The following is a 13,472-nucleotide window of genomic DNA, read 5'->3' on the forward strand; positions in this document are numbered from 1 at the left end:
TTAAAATAAAGAATCTAACACCTCTTTTTAGAAAGTGTGCCTTATGATCAAAAGAAATCTCTTTCTTAGATTTTTCCTGTCCCAGGTGTAAAGAAAAGAATGTTACCCGTCATTCCAGGATGACAAAGATCAAGCCTTTAGCCTCTGCCGCTTAAAGGAGAAAAAACAGTATGATCTAGTGGTTACTAGTAGGGGGGCCAGGAAGGCTGACAGGGCACTGGGACGAGGCCCCCAGAGCTCTGAGAGGACCCTGCAGTATTAACTAGGGAAAAAGCAAAATTCTCTCTCAGGCTTGCGGCAGCCTGAAGAAATGGGAACAACTCCAGTCTGGGAGCAGCAAGATAATGCCATGCTCAGGTGCTGATGGCCCATGGCTTTTGATATATTCCATAAAAACCCTGCCACCCTGATAGTGTTAACACAGGAGGTGAGGGAGGATGATCAGAGTCAGAGGGTAAGTCGGTAGCTATAGTAGGACTGCTGGAGAAGACCCGGATGGGGGAAATGGAGCAGGCAGAGAAATCGAATGTTGCTCAGACTGCCCCCTCTACCCACCCCCGTAACACTTAGTAATGATCAAACATTTCTTTTGCTGAGTATCTGCATTCAATTAAGGAAAGTCTCATTTTAACCAAATTAAAATAAATAGAGCACTTAGCACAAAGACCACCCTTTTGAAGATGCCAATCCCCTTGCCCCCTTTACAAATCATTATTGCCTTGTAATAAGGTAGATCTACAGATGTCTGGGTGTTAGAGCTTTCTGTAATAGTCGCTGGTCTTGTGGTATAAGAATTCCTTCCTGCTCCTGTCCGCATCTCTTTCTGCCAGCCTTCAGATGATCTGATTTCACCATAAACTCCCATTGAATCTGATTCTGCTGTTTTGACTTCAAAGAATAAGTTGCTTAATCAAAGTTGTGAACAATCTACAAGGCCACACAGCAAACATGCACCTTCATTCTTACAGTTCCACCACCCCGGCCCTTTTTTTTTTTTTTTTTTTTTTTGAAGTATAGTCAATTTGCAATGTTGTGTTAGACTTTGGTGTACAGCATAGTGATTCAGTATACATATATATTCTTTTTCATTTTCTTTTTCACTATAGGTTACTACAAAATATTGACTCTAGTTCCCTGTGCTGTACAGTAGAACCTTGTTGTTTATCTATTTTATATATAGCAGTTAGTGTCTGTAAATCCCAAACTCCCAGTTTATCCCTCCCACACCTTTCCTCCCTGGTAACCAAAAGTTTGTTTTCTATGTCTGTGAGTCTGTTGCTGTTTTGTAAATAAGTTCATTTGTGTCACTTATTTTTTTTTAGATTCCACATATAAGTGATATCATATGGTATTTGTTTTTGTCTGACTTACTTCACTTAGTATGATAATCTCTGGGTCCATCCACATTGCTGCAAATGGCATTATTCATTCTTTTTATGGCTGAGTAGTATTCCATTGTATATGTACACCACATCTTCTTTATCCACGCATCTGTGATGGACATTTAGGTTGCTTCCATGTATTGGCTATTGTGCCCTGGCCCTTCTCCTTCCCGCCTTCCACTTCCTGTCCTTTTCTGCTCACCCAGTGAAGGATGAGACAGGCCTACAAGGGATGAAGGACTACCATGTCTGCCACTCTCATCAATTCACTTTTGCTTGACAAACATTTGTTAAACCACTAAGTGCTGCCACATGCCAGCCACTGTGCTCCATGCTGGGCTGAAGACCCACATGGCCCTCTAGAAAGTTGTGGTTCCCAGCATGGGTAGGGGAGGTGGCCGGAGAGCTGGGGGCCCATCCCCCAGCACAGACCACAGGCTTTGGCACCTCAAGGGCTGGAGGCCATGAAGAGCAGAGCAGTGATGTCAGGACAGAATTCTCACAGAACAGACCAGCCTGGACAGGCCAGGGAGGCCAGGGCAGGAGGCCAGGGCCGCCCACCTCGGGGAGAGTAGGAGCAGGTCCACACTCCAGGCTGGTGAAGCCTTGAAGTTTAGGCCACGTGATTTAGTGCAGTCTAAGTGAAAACATGGCTTTAACTAAGCTGTCATTTTGTTAAGAATCTCCAAAGCAGATATTCTTTACAAATGGTGCAGGGACAATCTTCAAGTCAGAAGAAAATAAGTGAAAAGGTTATATGTAGGAAAGATTAGACGGCTCCACGGGACAGGGGTCAGCTGTAGGGCTGCCATAGTGCTTGTCTTGAGGGCAGGAAGGGGGACCCGGGCAGGAGGGGGACCCAGTCCCGAGGACAGGCTTGATAGGGCTTCCCTGCAGATGTCTCACCCGCCAGGGCCAGAGAGGGCCACGTGCACTTTTTTTTTTGGTTCTTTTTTTCTCCCTCTCACAGTTTTGCCCTTACCTCATTCCTCGATTTTGTTCAGTTTCAGGCTCACTGAACATATCAAGGCTAATTTAGAGCCCAAGAGTCAGGAATCACCCCTCCCTTGCAACATTCTGCTCAGAAACAAAGCACAAACACGAGCCTTGTCCCCTGCCACGACACACGAGCCCATTGGAAGGAAATTCCTCGGCTGCCCCATTCTGTCATGACAGTAACTGAAATGCTGTGATGAACCAAAGCAGAGCATGCTTGAGGATAGGGTTCATGAGGAACTCATCTAAAGAGCCAGTTAGCTTTGCCCTCTCTCCTGTGAGAAGAGGAGGAAGGTGGTTCTATTTTGCGATAAACTCACGTGGATCTGCTACAATTCTGGTTCAGCTCCCTCTCTGCTTTTCCCTGAAGGGCAAGAACATGTGCAGCAGGCACTTAGTCAGCTCCACTGGTGGACTGGCCCAGCCTCCAGCACCACAGTCTTCTCCCCTTCTGCTGTCCCCAGTCACTCCGATGAGAAAGTGTGTGGAACGGTCACGCTCTATCTCCCTACCTCCTTCCTCATACTCAAACATAGTTCCAGCCTTACTGACTCTTTCTTTAAAATGCTTCCTGTTTCAGTCCATACTGTTCTGTATGGACTGGACTAAAGCTTTAGTTCAGAGCCTTATAAAATCACCCAAGCCCATTGCCACGGCCTTTTGCTTCCCGTGGGCTCTCTCCTCCTCCTACCCACTGCCATTGGTTTCTTAGACGGCTGCCAAAAGTGTGGTCCAAGGAATAGATGTTATGTCGGGGAAAAAAGGGATGTATTCAAACAAGTTTGGAAAAATTCTGGGTTAAACAAAATGTAAACAGGTCACTTTTCCTGCAGGACTTATCAGAGCCTTTAATACATTAATCATGTGCATTGTGAACCTTGAAATAGAGAGATAAGATGTGGTTTTTCTAGACTTCTTTTACCTTGAAATACCATCCTCCCCCTCCCACTTGCTTTTGTTAGTAGATTATCCTTGATATGAATAAACTGCAGAGCACACAATAAGAAACAATAGTCCCAGGGAGCTCTGATTACCTCCCTAAGAATTTTGCACTATATGGAAATAGAAAGTACTCTTTGATTATTTTATATTCATTAAAAATGTATACCGTATTTCATACCTACAAAAGAATAAACCTAATATATGGATAAACTATAGAGAATATTATAAAGGACACATGTGGCCCCAGCATACAGCCACTGAACTAAACATGGGCACAGGAAATCTTTTCTGTAAAAAGTCAAAACTTGTCAAACGAGCAAATTAGCTGGGCTCTCTTTCTTGTGAGAAGAAGAGAATGAAGGGTTGCAGACCGTGTGGTATCCAAATATTCACTCTGCTGTGTAGCATGAAGGCAGCTGTGAGCAGTGTGTAAATGAATCCGTGTGTTCCAATAATGTGTTATTTACAGAACAGGTAACAGGCTAAATTTGGTCCGTGGGCTGTAGTTTGCCAGCAGCGGCTCTGGACCAGTTCCATTGGAGAGCCTGTGTACGCCTGCCCTTTGGCATATTTTGCTCGTGCCAAAAGTTAATCCTATTAATAGACATTTGGTTTGTTTATACTTAAAAAAATTTTTTTTTGCTATTTCAAAAATGCTACTGTGAAAAAATTTGACAGTCCTCCTAATATACTTAAGTACATTTCTTTAGGTCAATGACTTCCGATTTTTTGCACATTTTCAAAAGGGATTTGGAAAAAAATATGAAACTCCTCACACTCTTTACATTGAAATCTAATATTTTTGTCCAAAGAAATGTTGCAAACTATAATTTTTGAAAGAGTTGCAAAGGACGTAATCCCAGTAGATGATCAATACTGACATTTTAGAATAAAAACATCACTCCTAAATGTAAGATTTTCTTTAGCATTTAGAAAAATTTACATTTTGCCTTTTGGTGCTTTAACTTGTAATTCCAGGCTTCCCCCTCATAGAATTTTATCCTAATGTAGTGCCTTTTTATGCTCGAAGTATTTTTCTTGTTCACTAGATCATATTTCTCTCCAATGAAAATATACAGAGATTTAAAATTTTAATGTTTTATCTCCTGTGACCATAAGGTTTGAAAGGTTAGGAAACTTTTCTTCTGAATCCAGTTATCATTAGCATTAATATTAATACAAAAATGATTTTTTTTAAAAAAGCACAAATAAACTTTTGATAAATTACTAAACATCTATAAATTTTCACTGGAAATGAATCTCTAAAATGGAGATATTTTTAAAAGCAGTTTATATAGCCAGGTGTGCTGTGAGAGTTAACTGTATAGTCCTGAACTACATAAAATAGCCTGGACCACATAAAATAATAAATGTGGCCATGTGGCACGTGGCTACGTGGCACAGGCATGAAACATAATGACTTAATAGCTTTGCTTTATAACCTTGAGTCTGAGGACTTTCAAGACGTTGTGTACTGGCAACAACGAAATGGATGATTTGCACCTCAGTGCAAACTCGCAGAGGGCTCTCCCTTCACTGCAGGTTCTGTCAACAAGAAAACGCTGATGTAGCCAGTGAGGTAGAAGAAACACTGGCGGAAGCCCCACTTGGAGCCCCTCGTTCCAAGGGATTCTGTACAGAAGTTGGAGGTTCCTGATTTAAGAGACAAAGTGTACCCTGGTACAGCCCTTACAGGGGGAGGAAACCTGGAGCTCAGCAGGAGTGTCTCCGGACCCTTCGCTGTGAGGCAGCCTTGGGCTGTGCTGTGTGTTCTTACTTCAGTGCTAGTTTATATTGTGTCGTGTTCCGACAATAACCTGCAGACTTGTGCATTGCCATTTTGGATCCTGTGAGCATTTGAACCCCATCTGGCTGTGGAGACCCGAGGTCTTTTACAAACATGAGGGTAAATTAGCCTGGGAGTGGACAGGACACTCTTTCAGGTCCCTTAGATGCCAGGGCACACCACACATTCCTGCCTGAGCCTCACAATGAGCTGTCTGGGGAGACAGAATTCATCTAGAGAGACACAGGGGGGATGTTAATTAATTGTGGCAGGGACCATTAATTGTGATAATGAAGGTTTAAGAAAGGTATTGGAATATAATGGTAGATGGTTGTCCACTGCCTGTCTTATCTTCTAGAACATTGCGTGTAAAAATAGCCATTTGTGGGTAAGAAATCCATGCAGAGTTAGAGCTACAATTAGCGTACTCAGATTGCTGACAAAGGAAGATAATTAGTTACAACTTGATGGCCTACATTCCTTAGGATGGAAAGACTAAATTTCAACACGGATGGCTATGAGAAGCACTACAGTAACACAAACCAAAATTCACTTAGGGGTCAGTGCTACTCATACAAGGAACTCAGCATTTTGGGGTCTCCACTTTATTTCCTAAATGGACTAAAGCAGTGGTACTCACCAGCAACAACATGTGTGGAGGATCAGACAGCATTTGGCCCACTCAAAATAAGAGACCTTAAAAGAATTAGGAGCTGGTCTAGGGGAAATGGGCTGAGCTGAATCAATTTTTCGTCAGGAAAGACATATTGCAGGAGAAGACCTTATAACATAAGTAGGACACCTGGAAGGCATCCTAGTCCAAGGAGAAGGGGCAGACATAGCTGGAACGATAACTCAGCATCGATAAAATGGGCCCTGCAATTAGGGCAGATATTAGGATGACATGCCCAAACCCAGCAACCGGAATGAGCAAGCAGGCCCACACAAGCCAAGTTGTTTGATGTCTTTACGTGAATATAGTCAGAGGTATCCCAGGCACAGTGGCCAGGGGTGCTCACAGCAGAAGCCCAAGTTAATACTTGTGGGGAACTTACAGGCCCCCCAGTCTATGAAAATCTGTAACTGGGGAATGCACCCTGTTGGGATGTCTTTCCCAGCGTCAGGACCACCACTGAGCACTAACCTTTCTTTTCCTCGTGCTGCAACTCATGTTAATTGGACATTTTATTTATTTTTTTAATTTATTTATGAATACTATTGCGCACGATTTTTTGCAACTTTTTAGCTGAACAATATCTTGGACATCTGAACATAATAGTACATGTAATATATCAAGATGAATACTGGAAAAGTAGTTGTAAAAAAATTTTGCATCTACATTCATGTATAAGATTAGCCAATAGTTTTCTTGCCCTATGATACATTTTTTTTTTACAGAATGTCATTTATGAAATTTAAAAACCCAAGCATACAGAACCCATTTTACAAGGTTGCAAATACACCAGAGTGCTGGCCCATGACAAGGGCTGGGGAAGGGACAGGGTGCAGGCAGCAGGGTTGAAGGGCAAAGGGAAAAAAGTGGAAGTGAGAACAAATGACACACTGAGGGGCCTTGAATGGGCTGGTGGGTGTATGCAGGGCACTGAATAATAGTTATTCAATACAGGGTTTGCTAGTCTGATGAAACAACTGGGTGGCTTCTCTCCATCTTTCTTTTTTCTTCCCTATGTTTTGGAACCATTTTTATGACATGAAAATGATCTGTTCCTTTAAAGTTTGTAAAATGCAACCTTAACATTGTCTAGACCTGTGCCCTTTTTGTAGGTAATTATAGGTAATTGTTTTTTTGCTCTTTTTTTTTTGTAGGTAATTGTTTTATTACTCTTTCAAGTGGACACATTTTAAACACGACTAGAGTGCCTCCCATAGACCCTGTTGTGGACTTTTCTCATCGGAAATCAATATTTATTTAAGCCATAAAACCAGAGGAATTTGGCTGGGTACTCAAGACTTCTTATTTCTCTACTCAGACATTTTGAGTCCTGGAATAACAGAGACTTGGCCTCAAGTTTATACTCTGCTGAGAAATAATATATAGGATATGGTAGGAAAATAATATCGAAATCCCCCCAAAGATATTCATGTCCTAATCCCTGGAACCTGTGGACTATGTTAGGTTACTTGGCACAGGAGAATTAAGATTGCAGAGGAAATTGTTTGCTAATACGTTGACTTTGAGATGGGGAGAGGATCGTGGATTATTCAAGTGGGCCCATGTGATGACACTGGAAGGGGTTAGGAAGAGAGGTGAGGAGAGAGGGAATCAGAGAGGCAGCATGAGAAGGACTCAGCGATCATGGCTGGCTTTGAGCATGGAGGAAGGGGCCACAGCCCAGGACGTGGGCAGCCTCCAGAGGCTGGAAAAAGCAAGGAAGCGAAATGTCCCCTAGAACCTCTACACGAGGAAGCAGGCCTGCCAACACCTTGACCTTAGCCCGGTGAGAATCATGTCAGACTTCTGACCTTTAGCAGTGTAAAACACCAAATTGGCGTTGTTTTAAGCCATTCAGTTTGTAGCCGTTTATTACAGCAGCAGTAGGAAAGTAATTCGTACCGTGTACACAGAGGTGGATTTTTGTTGAGAGGGAAAAAGTTAGTTATACTGTAGTTGTGTCTGATTCACGTTGTAACCATCTGCCCAGAGTACTACTTGCTGTAATTTAGAAAGCATGGATAAAAGTAATGTTGTTGAAGCTAGTGAAACTCATGATAGTACTGATGTTGATAATCACATTTATTAGGAAATAGAATTAAAGCCCCTCCAGGACATTATTTTTATGGAAAAGAGTTGGTCTGAAGATGGAGATTTAATTAATGATCGATTATGGTTCTTAACTACACAACAGATCTATAGCATAAACTGTATGCACGTAGAGATCAGGGAAGCAAAAGATTTGTAAAGTTACTACAAAAACATGAGAGAGTTTGTGCTGGAAACACTGAGTGCTTCAGCTCTTTGTTTAAATCTAAAACAGCCTCTCCCTGGCTATTGAAAATGTTTGGAATCTGCATGTACAGTTTGATGTCTGTCTGATTAGGCAATGTTACAAGGCGAGTAAGTACTGTCAAACTAAGAGTGTTTTCTTTCATCGTAAAAAGGCTTTGACTACAGATCGGGGGTGGACTGCACCCCTGCAGGCCTGGAACTAGCTGAAACTGTCTTACGAAATAAGAAATGTCATTCCCTGGTGATAGCCATGCTTTGCCCCTGGTATTGGTGAGGGCCCCCCCACCAGAGGAGTCCAGCCCTGGGGCTGGTTACGTAACAAGAATGTCTACATGACCAGCAGGGTGTAAGAGGCCCCAGCTTAGACCACTTTTGGGCTCCATGAGGATCTGGGAACTGATTCCCTTAAACTCTCCTTGTTTTCTCATCCTCTAGAAAGTCCTCATTAGGACCACAGTCATGTCTCCTTTTCTAACTGGAGGGAAGCTTCTCGTGGGTGCAAGACGGCAGAGGCAGGAGGTGGTGGACTTGACAGCAGAGGAATGAGCTGGTGCTTGTCCATTTTCTCTGCGTATCAGTGTCTCTAAACATGCATTGAGATCATCAGCTAAATTTGAAGGGAAACGTGTTGGCGACTTTAGGAGAAAGGAGAAGGCATAAAACAGTTCTGAAGGAGGGTAAGCAGTAAAAGACAGAGAGCAGAATTGGCCTCTTGGATTTTTCCCCACCAATCAATTTTCTTTTTTTCTCTTTTCTCTTTGGCTGCTAGAAACCATGTTGTCCTTTGATTTTCTTTCTGGCCCTTTTCCCCACCATCAGTTAATACGCCACCTAGTGTGGCCTGCTAGTGAGTCTCTCTGTTAACTGGGTTACTGCACAAACCATAAGCTGAAGTTGCCTCCATTGTAAGATGAGAGTTGGAAGGATATTATTTGTGTTATTCACAAGAAGAGGGGTTTCTCATCCCTTCCATCCCTGTTTTCCACAGTAATCTTTAAAGGAAAGTCCTGGAGCTTAAATTCCCAATTCTAGGGTTTTTCAGGGGTCATTACAAGCATTGTCCTTGACAAAGGAAGCCTGGAGACAGCCACAGCTGGGCTATTACCAGAGCTGTTGTATTAAAAATAATTCGTAGAGGCTGCCCCACTGCCCTCTCTCCCCTCCTTCTGACCAAACTGACTCATTGGGCAGGAAGGGTTGGTGATGCTCTGAAGAGTCACCCATCCTAGTCTCGAGGGAGACTGTCCAGCTCCCACACAGAGCCATGACCTGGGACTCAGGACCTGGGATCCCAGGACTCAGGTTCTAGGACCAGCTTTTCCACTGTCAGTGTGCCCTGTCACTTAGCCTTTCTGAGCCCTCAGTTTCTTCATATGAAAAATAATTAACACTGTGGTGGTTCTCAGCAGAGAGAAGGGACTGCCTACCAGAGTAGCTTGGAATGCCTTTACAGGACACATATTCCTTCTTGTCTCTTGTGACCAAAACTCCAGTCATTCTGACACACCCACCACCCAGTACTAAATGAGCACGAAGGGCGCCTGACAGATCTAACACGTAGTCTGGAGAACCAGATCTGCAGTCATAACCTGTATTAAAGCTTTAAAAATATGGATATCAAGGTGCTTGTTATAGTATGAGCCTATGAGTTTGGAGGAATTAATCTAATGTCTTTCCAGACCCCAAAAAGCTCCATCCAGTGGGATGTGTGTGCCAGGCTATGACCAGCAGGGGGCAGCACATACCTACATACCTAGCTCTCCAGACAAATCTAACAGAAAACTGGCCGTCAGGCATTGTATCTGGGGAAAGACGAGCAACTTTAACAAAGTCTCCTTGGGCATATAAATGAAAAGCCATTTGGAACACAATCTGGAACTCAAACCCAAGTACAGAAGCGGGAAAATTTTGTCTTTGAATCCTCACCACCTCCTATTTTTTTCTTTACCAGTTTTTGCTTTATAAAGTATGGTTGGGGGACTGACAGCATGGGCCTGAACTGAGAGTTTGTCAGAAATGCAGAATTTCAGGCCCCACCCCAGATCCACTGAGTCAGAATCTGCATTTTCACAAGATTCCCAGATGATTCGTGTTCACACTAAATTTTGAAAACCATTAAGGTAACCACCTCTTGTCTACAGACACATGCCACCCAGAAACCCACCCTGTTCCTGGTCCCCAGCCTCCCTCCCACCCCCACCTGCTCCCCCTGCAACACCACAGGGGTTTCCTGCTGGTTTCAGGCTGGAGGAGGGCAGGTAGCATAGCCTGGAGTGCGCAGCTGTGAGATTTGCTCTTCAGGACCTGAGAGACATTCCACCCATCCTGCTGCCTTTGACTCTGGGTAATTGCCCAGCGGGGGAACATGAGGCCAGATGCCCCAAAGAGACTGAAAACTATTAACATCCACAGCCCACAGCCCAGAGCTGGTTTGCATAAATATAGAAATATATGAATCTCAAGTGCAAAACAATTGCTTTAGGTATTAGCATTGGGTACTTAATTCCTTGAAACAGTGAAAAGAAACAAGCCAGCACCTTTCTATTTCTTCTGTCGCCACAGGGAGCGTGTTCACACCTCAGGCTTCTCCCTGGGTACTCAACGCCTCACTGAGGAAGGAGCTTTGTCCAGAAGATTCCTCACCCTGTCCAGAGCGTACGTGCTGGCTGGGAAGCTGCTGTTTGCTTGCCATGGAGGAGAAAGCAAACAGGAAGCACATTTCTCTTGAGGGGTGAGTGCTTGTCAGGAGCTGCTTTGGGGGAGATTCGTCTTTCTGCAGGAGAAGGGGGTTCTGAGTATTTTGGGGACAGAGGGCTTCCCCAGGAGCCTCAGAGGGGCACCTGGAGATGGGTATCTGGCACCAGGGCCATGCAGGAGGCCCTCCTGGGGGGCGTTTACCTGCACCCAGGCTGGAGGCTGAGGCTTTTGTTGCCAGAATGCAAGATGCCTTTCTGATAGAAACCTCACAACACCCTTGCGGTGCCTGACAGCCAACTCCTGCGGGAAGACCAGCCTGGCCTAGGGAGACACTGTCCCCAAAGAGATGGCCAAGCTTTGTTCACTGGGGATTGTTCGAGATGTAGGATAAAGGTTCAAAACTTAGCCAAAGCCAGCTCCGAGTGATAAGGGCACAGGGAAAAGGAGGTGATAGCCTGCATCCTCCCCAGTGGCCAGCCCTCCACAGCCCCTCGAGACTGCTCCCCAGGTCAGGGTAGGCCCCATCGGAGAGGCCCAAGTATAGTTTCTTAGTATCCAGAAGCTGAGAGAGGTAAACAGAAAAAAACAGAGTTGAGAAATCAAAACAGTCCCGTGTTTATGGCGGAATAAAGAAACAGCTCATTCCTGTTCCCTCGGGAGAGTCAGCAAATAACCAATGCAGGGTCTCTGTAATTCCAGCATCTCTCTTTAGCAGATTATCACATAAATGGTATGAGCAAAACAAGGTTAGGCTTAGAGTAGAAATCGCTTTATCCTTATAGTAACACCATGAAAACTGTGTCGGTGCAACTAAGCCAGGCTCTTGGGCATCATTACAGGTATTTATAGATGCTGTATGCAGTGGGCTCCTGAGGAAGCATGATCTGCACATCTGGGGACCCAGGTAAGTGCGGGGCCCTCAGGAGCCTCTGTGTGGGGTTATGACCTATCGGCCGGATGAAGCCATAAGGGGACATTTGGAACCAACCATCAGTCCATAAATAAGACTTCTGACTTGGATATGGAAATGTTATGGAAACGACAGGCCAGCCAAGAAACAAGGGTGGGAGGGTTGGAGTACTCAGATTTATTTCGCCGGTGGGCTCAGAGGGGCTTCTGCTCCGAAGCTCTGAGCACCTCCAAAACGTATGTATGAGGTTTTATAGGGTTAATTACAAGCTTGGGGTATTCGGCCAATAGGCATGGAACAGCTTTAGCAGCATCATTATCACAAAAGCAGAGACAGGGAGGCAGCAAACCAACATTCCAAGGCCAGAAATGTCTCTCTGAAAATCCAGCTGGCTAGCAAAAACAAACATGAGCAGGGAATCAGCAAACCGACACTTATTAACTTAGATTTACGAGTTAGCCCAGCAGAACTCAGATCAGTAATCTGACACTTGTTAAACTTAGATTTATGAGTAGGCCCAACCCGGCTTTTCCTTCTCAATAAGAGAAGGAAAGGCCACTCCTCATCTTTTGGGGCAGTGTGTGGGGTGGGCAGGGAACTTTCCTGGGGTAGAGATGACTTGAGGTGTCAAAGCTTAGGCACACTGACTTGATCACATATAGAAAGCATATGTGACTGGGGCGGGAGAAATGAACTCCTGGGCGTCCTCCACCCAGACCAAAACTCACCCCAAGTTGTAGGAGAGAAGTCGTTGTATGACACTGAGGGATGAGCTAAAGAGAAATCATTTTAACAGACTAAGAGGGAAAGTCCAACAAGAAGAGGTTTAACAATGGCAGCAAGAGGACCTTGGTGAGCATGGCCAGGGAGTGACCTGGTCAGCATGGTGGTGGCGACTTTGGCAGGAAGCACACTGGAGGGAAAATCAGGCCCACAATTGCCAAAGTCCTAGCAGCGGAGCCCCAGCGACACTGTGCGGACAAGAGCACCCCACACAGAAGCTGCAGGCAGGTGGGTGTCAGAAAATCAGCAGAGCCTGGGCCTGACCTAGAGGTCCCAGCAAAACGGAGAGAACACAGAAAATCCTGGAGACATTGCGAGAGACGCCAGGGTGCTTGTCATAGATGGCATCTCAATTTGATGTTGTCCCCAGCAAGCAAGAAGCCATAGAAACAGTAGCCACTATTATTATAGACATGACTGTTGCAATGCTTAACCGCCATGGGATGTTAAGGTGTGTAAATTTAGCTGCCCACATCTCTCCAGGCTCAGTTTGATCATCTGTAGATCAATGAGTTTGACCAGAAAATATCTAAGTTTCCTTCCAACTCTAATGAACGATGATGCTTAGAATTTGGAAAGAAAGGGGGAAATTTATCGAAACCGAGTAAAACTGGATACAATGAAAAAAAAGTGACAAGAAGCAGAAAAGAAGAGATAAGCTTAAAATTCTTGAATAAATACATTAAGGCCAATTGTCAGGAATAACCTTTAGTAAGGTGACCAGCCATCCCTGGGACTGCGGGTGTTCCGGATCACAGGACTTTCAGTTTTAAAATCAGGAAAGGCCCAGGTAAACTGAGACGAATTGGCCACCACGAATGAATTAGGACCTCAGATACCCCCAAAATAATATTGCATGAAGTAAACATAGGAATGAGAACACGATAGTTCGATACACATAAATTGGGATTTGATAAATGAAGGATGTGTGTTCTTGTAAGGAAGCACACTTAATATAAAGATAACACTGTGCACTAAAGAAGGAAAAAGCACACCTGAACAATGAAT

General features: G+C 44.3%; 1 long non-coding RNA gene across 3 annotated transcripts in view; it reads left to right on the forward strand.

Annotated features, from left to right (window-relative positions):
• Positions 1–11,762, forward strand: part of LOC105085403 (uncharacterized) — a 56,909-nt gene extending 45,147 nt beyond the window's left edge. For 2 of the 3 annotated variants that reach the window (XR_010381762.1, XR_010381764.1), the window contains exons 5-6: positions 10,637–10,805; positions 11,611–11,762. This is a non-coding gene — a long non-coding RNA (uncharacterized LOC105085403). Of the gene's footprint in view, positions 1–6,933; positions 7,068–8,509; positions 8,752–10,636; positions 10,806–11,610 lie in introns of all 3 variants that reach the window. The other variant, XR_010381763.1, reaches the window with a different exon arrangement.
• The last annotated feature ends 1,710 nt before the right edge of the window (positions 11,763–13,472 follow it).

This window comes from Camelus dromedarius, chromosome 7 (genome assembly GCF_036321535.1).
Source record: "Camelus dromedarius isolate mCamDro1 chromosome 7, mCamDro1.pat, whole genome shotgun sequence".
In the NCBI taxonomy this organism is placed as follows: Eukaryota; Metazoa; Chordata; class Mammalia; order Artiodactyla; family Camelidae; genus Camelus; species Camelus dromedarius.